The 10,408-nt window shown below is 33.8% G+C and overlaps 1 long non-coding RNA gene across 2 annotated transcripts; it reads right to left on the bottom strand.

Moving 5' to 3' along the window:
• Positions 1-3,750: 3,750 nt before the first annotated feature.
• Positions 3,751-6,312, bottom strand: LOC148768879 (uncharacterized). 2 transcript variants are annotated; one of them, XR_016033292.1, is made up of 3 exons: positions 5,894-6,296; positions 4,855-5,070; positions 3,751-3,856 (listed from the first exon to the last, which is right to left on the bottom strand). It is a non-coding gene; the product is annotated as an uncharacterized LOC148768879 (long non-coding RNA). The 2 variants fall into 2 exon arrangements; XR_016033291.1 differs by lacking the exon at positions 3,751-3,856 and having other exon boundaries at positions 4,684-5,070; positions 5,894-6,312.
• Between the last annotated feature and the right edge of the window lie 4,096 nt (positions 6,313-10,408).

Raw genomic sequence — 10,408 nt, 5'->3', positions numbered from 1 at the left:
TGCAAGGCTCGTTGGCGAGGCGGTGGATTGATTAGCTGGCGTTGCTCGTGCTCGATAACGACATCCCCTGCCGCATTCGGTAGGCGCCCTTGGACACCTCCCCCACGATTATTCTCGTCTTCCATCGTTGCCGGAGTGTTTTGGGCTAACCGTTGATTTCTCCTGGCTTGCCTAAACGTTCGCTCAATTTCGGGATCAAGTGGTAGCAAGCTCGTGTCGTGTCCTCTTCGCATAAAAAAATACCTAAAAAAAAATAAAAAAAAATAATTAAATAAAATAAAAAATTTGGCTGAAGTAAGAAAAATTGTTCAAATTTAATATTAGGATAAATAAATAATTTAGCCGTATTCCCCGGCAACGGCGCCAAAAACTTGTTGGGTGCTAAATACCCACACGCAAGTGCACGTATCGCAAACAAGTAGTAAAGTAGACTCGTGAGAGTCGGATGTCGATCCCACAGGGAATACGTAAATTATTTAATCCTAAGTACCAAATCCTAACAATTGTGATTTTTATCCAGCCTACGCAGGGTTGTCAATTTAATTAACTAAATAAATTAAACTAATTAAGAAAGCAATTAATCACGAGACAATATCAATATAAAACGGATCTAGGATTTTATCTTCCCCCTATGCGATAATTCTTCACCCAATTAATCTCCTATCATGCAAGTTACGACTCCCGATTATTAACCCAAGACACGAAATTACTCATAACCAGCTGTCGCTGCGTTATAAGCCTATTATTCATAAAAGATTCACTATATGTCTATGCAAACCTAGTACAAATAAACCATTAAATAACAAGTCTCGTAAACGGCTACCTAAGGTATTATCTGTATGTCTACGATAATACATGCAATCAACACACGCATTCGGTGAAAAACTACTCGAAGGCTCTTCTATCCCTGTTCTAATTATTAAAACGATCTGTCAATCAATTCTAACAATAACAAATAGCAACATAAGTTAGCTACGCTCATGCACTAAATACGATCAAGATAGAAGAAATAATCGAAGAATTAAACTTGCATAAAAGTAGAAAAATAGGTTCGAGTTACCACATAGGGTTCCAATAAAATCCTAGAATAAAAACTTAGCTACTCATGTTCGTAATGAAAAACATAATAAAAATACGAAAATTCATAAAATCAGAAAAGAAAAGGGAAAAGGAAACTAGGATGAAGATTCGTCAGGTCTTCGTCTTCGTTCTCTTGCTCCTCGATTGCTTGTAGAAAAGATAAAAGATAAAAACTAAAGCTAAACGATAAAAGGTTAAAAGATCAAAGATAGGTCTAATTGTGTGGTTGTGGCCTTTAAATAGGGTGCAAAAATATAATAGGGCGGGTTTCCTTGTGTAATTAAACTTCCTTCATTGCGCCCCTACGCCCATCCGGACGGCCGTGTGAGATTAAGCTTTAAAATTCGGACGGCCGTCCGGTCCTTAATTCTCCAGAATTCTGGTTTTTTCACTTTTGGCCCACTTTTTCTCCGAATTTGCAGTTTTCACCCCAAAAGTTGCCAAGTCTTCAATTTGCACCTAAAATACAAATAACAACCATTTTAAGCACCAATTATCATTAAAACACACCAAAAGCTCCAATTAAAAGGTACAATTAAGTGTATAAATATACACTTAACAGTATTCTATTAAATTATAATATATTTTCTTACAAGCGCTTAGCAAGTTTTTGAATGCAAAATAGTATGTTCTGAAAAAGGACGAATGTGTTTGCCAGCTGAAGCTATAGGCCATGGGATTTAAAAATGTGTAGAAAACAATATTTTTAAACATTAAAATTAATATAATAATTATAAAATAGAAAAAAATTTAAAAAGAACCGGTTCGAACTGGTCGAACCGTGACCTAAATGGTCGCCTGGTTCTAATAACATTAGTTTTTTTGGCAATAGGACCTTATATAGTATATGAGGTTTTGGTAATTTATCCAAATTTTTAATAACATTCACAAATGTTGGATATTTGACTATTGAAGTCAAATATAATTTACTTTAATTTTCTTTAAATCAATTTTATTTATTTAAATCGACTTTATTAGTATTAGTTAGTGGGCGGTTATTTTCATCTTAGTAGTTAATTATTTTAAGACATGTTTAATTAAACGACTAATCCATTATCTCTTCTAGTGTGCCCATTTCTGTGCAGAAAAATGAGCTCTTGAATTCTATAAATAGAAGAGGTCCTCAGTTCATTTACTGCCGATTTCTAAAGAGAGCTGAAAGCATAGAGTGTTGGAATATCTTTTACAACACCTTTCAATCCAAGCGCCCTCAAGTATTGGATGGGTTCAACTATAATTACTAAAAAGTGAAAATAACATTCATCAAGTCTATTGATAAAAGGGCGTGTAGAGCATTGTTGACTGAATGTACTCATCCACAATAAGTTGATGAAGATGGTGTTGTCATAGTAATCCCCGAATGGATAGCCGATCATGTTATATTACAATAATATTAAAAGAAATAATCAGAAAATCAAACTTACATAATATTAGAAGAATGAATTCAAAATTCCAACACAGGATTCGGTTAAGATCATTGATGATGTTAAAAATAGATCACCTCAAGTAGTTGAGATATGATGAGCTGGAAGAGCAGAGTGGATCACTGGCTCACGTGCTTGATGACCTTGAGATACCTGCGATCATAGAACACGTGAAGTACGCTGGGGGTTGATCCGGCGGAAACCCCTCCGACGCTCAAGTCAGATGTGCGGATAGTGGAAAAAATTGAGAGATTGTGACTCCTAGTATTATTTAGATAAAATAGGGCTTACCTTTAGCAAATGAATTGTATCGTTACTTATACCTTAGATGAGATCGTTGGGCCCAAACCTTATTGAAGATGATTGGGCCTCGGTGATATTGGTCTTCAATATTGGGCTCGTGGCCCAGTAGATAAATAAATTGTAAGTCCATTGGGTTGGCCCAATTAGGCATATTATTAAGCCCATTTTGGGACTGCATTATAGCCTCGATACGGTCGGTTTTTATTTTATTACCATTATGGGGTACTATTTTTCCTTGTGTTAGGTTCTCAATATTAAATGACGTGGAATTGGAGTTTGTAACAATCATTAAAGGAGAAATTTTGATGTATCTCGAAATCAAGTACAAATTAGTGATCTCCGCCAAGAGCGATGTTCGTTCCGGAGAAGCTGCGGTTAGTAATTATGAAGCATTTGTTGCTCATGAGGAACTAGGGGTTCATTTATTTCAAAGAAATAACTCAGGGTTAAATATATATACTTATATATATATATATATGATTGATTAGATAAGTAATAAGTTTTTGTGTCTTGTGTATTAATGCAACACAGTAATATTATTGTCTCATACAGTTAACAAACTGTCTTCGACGGTAATATTACTGTCTCTGAGACATTAATATTGCAGGCCAAGACAATAATATTAATGAAAATATTTTTTTTAAGAAAACAAAAGGTTTTCCAAGAAAAAAACGCTGACGGTCAACGACGGCTGACCAAGCGAAAAGAAAAGGTTTTCAAAAAAAAAAAAATGCCAGAGACCGGCAGTCTCCGGAGGTAGCGGTCAAAATTGGTTAATTGGTGAAATTGAGCTAAATTGGAGTGTAAATTATGAAATTGGAGGTGAATTCGGGTTTCAAAGGATTTGGGGTAGTTTTGGTATATATAAAAGAGTTTTTCTTATTTATAAATTATCGTAATCAACTTTAATATTAATATAGTGCACTACAAATGTATCGAAATCGAATAAAAATTTACATAATCCACTACGAATTAACGTAATCTATTACAAAATTATCAAAATCCACTACAAAGTTATCAAAATCCACTTTATAGGTTAAAGTAATCCACTACAAAATTAATGTAATATATGGATTGAAATCCACTACATACTCATTGAAAACCACTATAAATTCATCGAAAACCACTATTTGATTAACGTAGAAATCAGTATGAAATTATCGTAATCAACTTTCATATTAAATATAGTGCACTACAAACATATCGAAATCGAATATAAATTTACATAATCCACTACGAATTAACGTAATTCATTACAAAATTATCAAAATCCACTACAAAGTTATCAAAATCCACTTTATATATTAAAGTAATTCACTACAAAATTAACGTAATATATGGATTGAAATCAACTAAATACTCATTGAAAACCACTATTCGATTAACGTAGAAATCAGTATGAAATAATCGCAATCAACTTTCATATTAAATATAGTGCACTACAAACGTATCGAAATCGAATATAAATTTACATAATCCACTAAGAATTAACGTAATTCATTACAAAATTATCAAAATTCACTACAAAGTTATCAAAATCCACTTTATAGATTAAAGTAATTCACTACAAAATTAACGTAATATATGGATTGAAATCCACTAAATACTCATTGAAAACCACTATAAATTCATCGAAATCACTATTCGATTAACGTAGAAATCAGTATGAAATTATCGTAATCAACTTTCATATTAATATAGTGCACTACAAACGTATCGAAATCGAATACAAATTTACGTAATCCACTACAAATTAACGTAATCCATTACAAAATTATCAAAATCCACTACAAAGTTATCAAAATCCATTTAATAGGTTAAAGTAATCCACTACAAAATTAACGTAATATTTGGATTGAAATCCACTACATACTCATTGAAAACCACTATAAATTCATCGAAAACCACTATTCGATTAACGTAGAAATCAGTATGAAATTGAATATAAATTTACATAATCCACTACAAATTAACGTAATCCATTACAAAATTATCAAAATCCACTACAAAGTTATCAAAATCCACTTTATATGTTAAAGTAATCCACTACAAAATTAACGTAATATATGGTTAATCCACTAAAAAAAATCGTAGACACTTATGCATCAACAACAAACTTATCAAAATTCACTACAAGCTTCCGAATTTATGATAGTGTTGCTCGTGGTTTTCGTTAGGTTAGAGTGACCCGGTGATAAACACTACAAACTTATCATCACCCAACATCGTCTCACTTGCTGTCATCACCCGCTTGTGCAAGAACCTAAACCAAAGAAAAATAAGACAACAACGTGTCAATTTAATTCATTCACTAAAATTCGGTCTCCAAAGCAAGAATTTGAAATCCACTATAATCTTGCCAAAACCCACTACAAAAATTATCAAAATCCACTAAAATATTAACATAATCCACTACGAAATAATTTAATCCACTAAAAAATTACAACAACAGTATAATAACAAATATTCAAATAGTGACCGAAAACATGAAAGAGCCTCAAAAGTATATTGAAAATCTCATATATATAATAGCTCATTCAACAATTCAACTAGTTGTCACTTCTATTTTGTTATCCATCATATAGAATTTATTTATGGATATAAAGAAAAAATGATAGCAAAAAAATAGCAGCAAACCAACATCTTAAAACAGCAACAAAGCAACACGAAAACAACAGCAAAACAGCAACAAAATCAGCTGCAAATTAGGAGCCAAACAGCAGCAAAGCCAAAAGAAAACAGCAGCAAAAACAGCAGCAAAAAAACAGCAGAACAAACAGCAGCAAAAAACAACAGCAAAATAGCATCCAAACAATAGCCAATTGTAGCTAAAAAGTACAATAAATAAATTATAATTCTAAATTTTCAGAAAAAAAATATCCAAAATTTGAAAATATTTTTGGAAATTATGGAATTTTCGATAATATTTAGTGCTTCACCTTATTAATTCGTATTGTATTTCTTACTAAAAATTATCAAATTTCAAAACCAAAACATGTTTGAAATCAGAAGAATTTATATAAAAAAATATGAAATCATGGGATGAAAAATCAAAAAACCTAAAGCGACGAAGTATTTTCGCATACCTTATAATCAACAACCGCCGACGAGAAAGAGAACCGCGGTGAACTTATCTATTTGCCGACAAAATATAGAGGGAATGAGACAAATCGTTCTGCGTTTTGGGAAAACATACCAACTTCGTGGGTAAGCGGATCTCGTCAGCGAGTGAGAAGACGATTAACAAGATGGACAGATCTGGTAGTATGTAACGAGGGGCGGCAATGGTGGTGGGAAAAGAGAGGGGCGGCGGCCGAGGAGGAGAAGAGCGGAGATGGTGTGGTCATCCGGTGAGACGACGAGGTAGTGGAGCAAGATTATGGCGTGATTGTGGAGAGAAGGAAGGAAGAAGACGAAGCGAGGTTGTGGGGCGTGCGTGATTGTGGAGAGAAGGAAGGGAGAAGAGGAATAAGTGAAGGGACGTGTTTCGGGGTTTGAGTAGGTTAAAAAAATTGAGAAAGGATATAATAGGTTGTTAATAATATAATTTGTTTAATAAAATACAATTGGATTTATCTCAAAAAAGGAGGAAAACAAAAGGATTCAGTCTAATGATACATTGTACACGAGGGGTTATCTCAAATAATCCCTTTTAAATAAGTACTCATATCATGGGCTTATTTGTCATTTAACTTTTTATAAATAAATATGAATTGATGAGATTTTTTGGTAATAGTCTAGACTTTAGTGATTTATCCAAAAATTTAATGACATTCAATAATCAATAATACCCAACTATATAAAAATAAGCAATTATTTAAACTACTTAAAGCAAAATCATCAACCTCTGCGGAAGGCTCATTGTCAAAACCGGAAAAAAAAAAAAAAAAGGTTTGACAAGTTTGCTTATTTGCGGGTTAACCCCCCATCCCCAACCTAGGGTCCCTTTTGGAATTATCGTAGTTGTTCTTGCCTTAGCACTAGAAGTTTAGTTTATTTCTTTTTACCCCATTTTGGGGCTGCATTATAGCCTCGATACGGTCGGTTTTTATTTTATTACCATTATGGGGTACTATTTTTCCTTGTGTTAGGTTCTCAATATTAAATGACGTAGAATTGGAGTTTGTAACAATCATTAAAGGAGAAATTTTGATGTATCTCGAAATCAAGTACAAATTAGTGATCTCCGCCAAGAGCGATGTTCGTTCCGGAGAAGCTGCGGTTAGTAATTATGAAGCATTTGTTGCTCATGAGGAACTAGGGGTTCATTTATTTCAAAGAAATAACTCAGGGTTAAATATATATACTTATATATATATATGATTGATTAGATAAGTAATAAGTTTTTGTGTCTTGTGTATTAATGCAACACAAACGATTTTAGATGGTTGTTCATACACTGATAGTCGTTGTTCCACCTTAGCCGCCTCACTGCTTATGGCCTCCCGCCATTTCTTTCTTTCTTTCTTTCTCTTATTCCAAGAACTTTGATGCACATGAGCAGAGGTTACCATTCTTTTTTAAGACTTCGATTTTCTCAAAGGATATTATTGTTAGTTCAAGGAAAAAAATAGTGGGGTAGAAACTCCCATGGAAGAGAAGAAGACGAACCAGAGCTTCATTTCAATCAGTTTCTAGTTTGGGTAAATTTTAAATTAAGTTCAATTGGGTCCTTAGAACTTTCAATTTCACCCACATATGATATCCTAAGATGAAAAGATGAAAAAATCCATGGATGTAGCCATGTGCCGGAATATTCGACGTAAATGGTTAAGTAGCTCGAAATAACGAGTTTGGCCGTGCCCGTGCAATTTTTTTTGTTAAGGTGGCAATGTGCAAAAATAGGTACAGGTGACAAAATGCTATTTACCATTTTTTAAAGGGTAAATTACAACCACCCCCTGAGATATGGTCAAATTACGAAAACCCCCACCTGATTGGGTAATTACAATCACCCCTCAACTATAAATCTTCTTACACGTCCACCCTTGCGGTTTCAAATTTAGTGGAATCTTCGAGATTATATGGAATATTATCACTTTTATACCCGTTTTATCCAATTCGAACTCCACATTTTGAAGCAAGTGATCATAGTATGTGTTTTTTGGCTTGTACATATCAAATTGTGGTGTATCAGAAACTGTATTTCTACACAAAACGAGTACAAATTAGAGCAAATTCCACAAAATCTAGATGTTATGTTGAATTTGACACCATAAAGGTGGAGGTGCAAGAAAAATCATAGTTGAGGGGTAGATGTAATTATTCAAACAAGAGGAATTTTTTCGTAAATTGACCATACCATGGGTTGGTTGTAATTTACCCTTTTTTAAAAGATATCTTCACTCTCATATAGGGTTGCAAATTAATTGCAAAGATTCAACAGTCGGCTTAGGATAGATGTAGCCATACCCGCTAGAACCGTACATCAAGTTTTCTGGTCTATGAGATGCTGCACTCGTTGAAGAGTAATGGGTAATTTTAAACTAAATTAAAATTTACTGCGAACTTTTAAAAATTGATGGTGGACGCTTGCGTGTGCTGAATGAACTATAAGACTAGAACTTCAGCCTTTGCTACCACTAATTAATTTATGATTTCTAGCCGCACGCCCCCAAGGTCCTACATACATTATATCCTTAATACCACGTACACGACGTCTGAGTAGAACACGCCTAACAATAGAGTCGATATATTCTTTTACTGGCTGACTGAGAGCGGAGTGCTCTATGTATCATTACTTTGTGCGTTGTTTGGAAATCAATATAAATTAGATACGACAAATATAGGGACTTACCCGAAATAGAAATACGAGGGGCAATGTTTGCGGAACAAAACTCAGGGACGACTTTTATTGGAACCAAAAAATTCCTTTTGCTAATTGAAAAGTATTTGGATGGACTTTTGGCTAAAAATGTACAGAATTATTAACTCGATAATTTAATATTTCACTAAATTAATAGAATTTTGCTAGTTCCGACTTATTAATTAATTAATAGGGATTTAACTGTATATCTTATATATAATAGAAAAAAATCGCTAGCGCAATCTTGAAAAACCCTAATGATATTTTAATAATTATTTATTTTTAATATTATTTATGTACTAATTTTCCGATACCCTAATGAAATTAAATTCGGATAGGTAGCCAATATAATCTACAAAAATAATGATAAAAGTCTACTATTTTACAATTGTAAACATATCGTAAAAGAAATTGATTAGTTTACAATATTTTCAAATTTAATTATATTTGCTGCATGCAAGCTGGCACCATCAGTTTAAAGCTGCTAGTACTTCATGCTGTATACATGCAGATTACAATGTTTTCTTAAATGAATTGTATTATATATAATGAAATATCAGTTATATATATATCATGATATCATTCAGTAGAATAACTAATTAATCTAGTTAATTATACTAACACACAAAAGCATTAATTGATGCTTCTATCCTTATAAAACAAATTACATTTCTGCAATAAAAAAAAGACTGAATTTCAGAACGCTGTATGCGTGTCAATGTCTGTAGAAACTACGTAAACAAACGAAAAACGAAAAAAAAACCCTAATACTCGTAAAGGCAATTCTAATAGTCTTCGATAGTTTGGAGAAATTAACAAAAACAATCAAACCAATCCCTTCAATGTTGACTAATGACGTGTATATATACGTAAGAAATCAGCCGTATGTCGGAGGATCGTAGGGTTTCATTACGATCACACTTTTGAGATGGTATTCCATTTCTTTTTTAGTCATTGGTTTTTCTGGACTAACTTGATGAGTTGTTTCTCTCTCTTCTTCGTTTACTTCTCGAACTTGATCAGTTTCTCTCTCTTCTTCTTGATCCCCTTCTGCTGCTGCTGATATTTCTTGAACTTGAGTAGTTTCTCTCTCTTCTTCGTTTTCTTGAACTTCATGAGCACTTTCTCTCTCTTCTTGATTCTCTGCCGGTTTTTCGACTTCATTTTCTCTCGTCGTTTCTTGATTCACATCACTAGTTTCTCTCACTTGTTGATTAATACTCCATTGTTGATCTGATGCTGCTATGAACACCGCCTCCTCTTCGTCGTCTGCCGCCACTTCATCGGGAATTTTCTCCGCTGCATCATCTTCTTTAAAAACCGGTTGCTCCTCGGGATAAAAAAGATGGTATTCTCGGCACCTTCCGTAGGGGATATCAACTTCCGGGGCAGAAGGTCCGTTTATTAAACCGCACAATCTCTCACCAAATGCTTTCGCTAAATCCATCGAATAAGAAGTCGTCCCGGAATATTCCATCGGAATATTCCACCGTGTACTTCTGTTGCCCCCCCTACGAATTTGTTCCGCTAAATCCCTGAGACCGAAAGGTGAGTCATATCTGGCCGGACCTTTCTTGTCGGAATATTCTGTCGTCGGGATATTCGACGTCATTGGAGGATTAAAATTCATGAATGCCGTCGGAATATTCTTGCCGGAATTTTATTATCAATGGAAGATATACGTTTATCTATTCTCTCTCTCTCTCTCTCTATCGTTTTCTTTCTCTCTCTCTCTGGTTTATCTAACAGATACAACTAATAAGCTAGGGGTTCTGAAGTTGTTATATATATATAT

This window comes from Erythranthe guttata, chromosome 8 (genome assembly GCF_056151865.1).
Source record: "Erythranthe guttata isolate IM_541 chromosome 8, IM_541, whole genome shotgun sequence".
In the NCBI taxonomy this organism is placed as follows: Eukaryota; Viridiplantae; Streptophyta; class Magnoliopsida; order Lamiales; family Phrymaceae; genus Erythranthe; species Erythranthe guttata.
The sequence above is the reverse complement of the archived record's forward strand: the minus strand, read 5'-3'. Positions and strand labels throughout refer to the sequence as shown.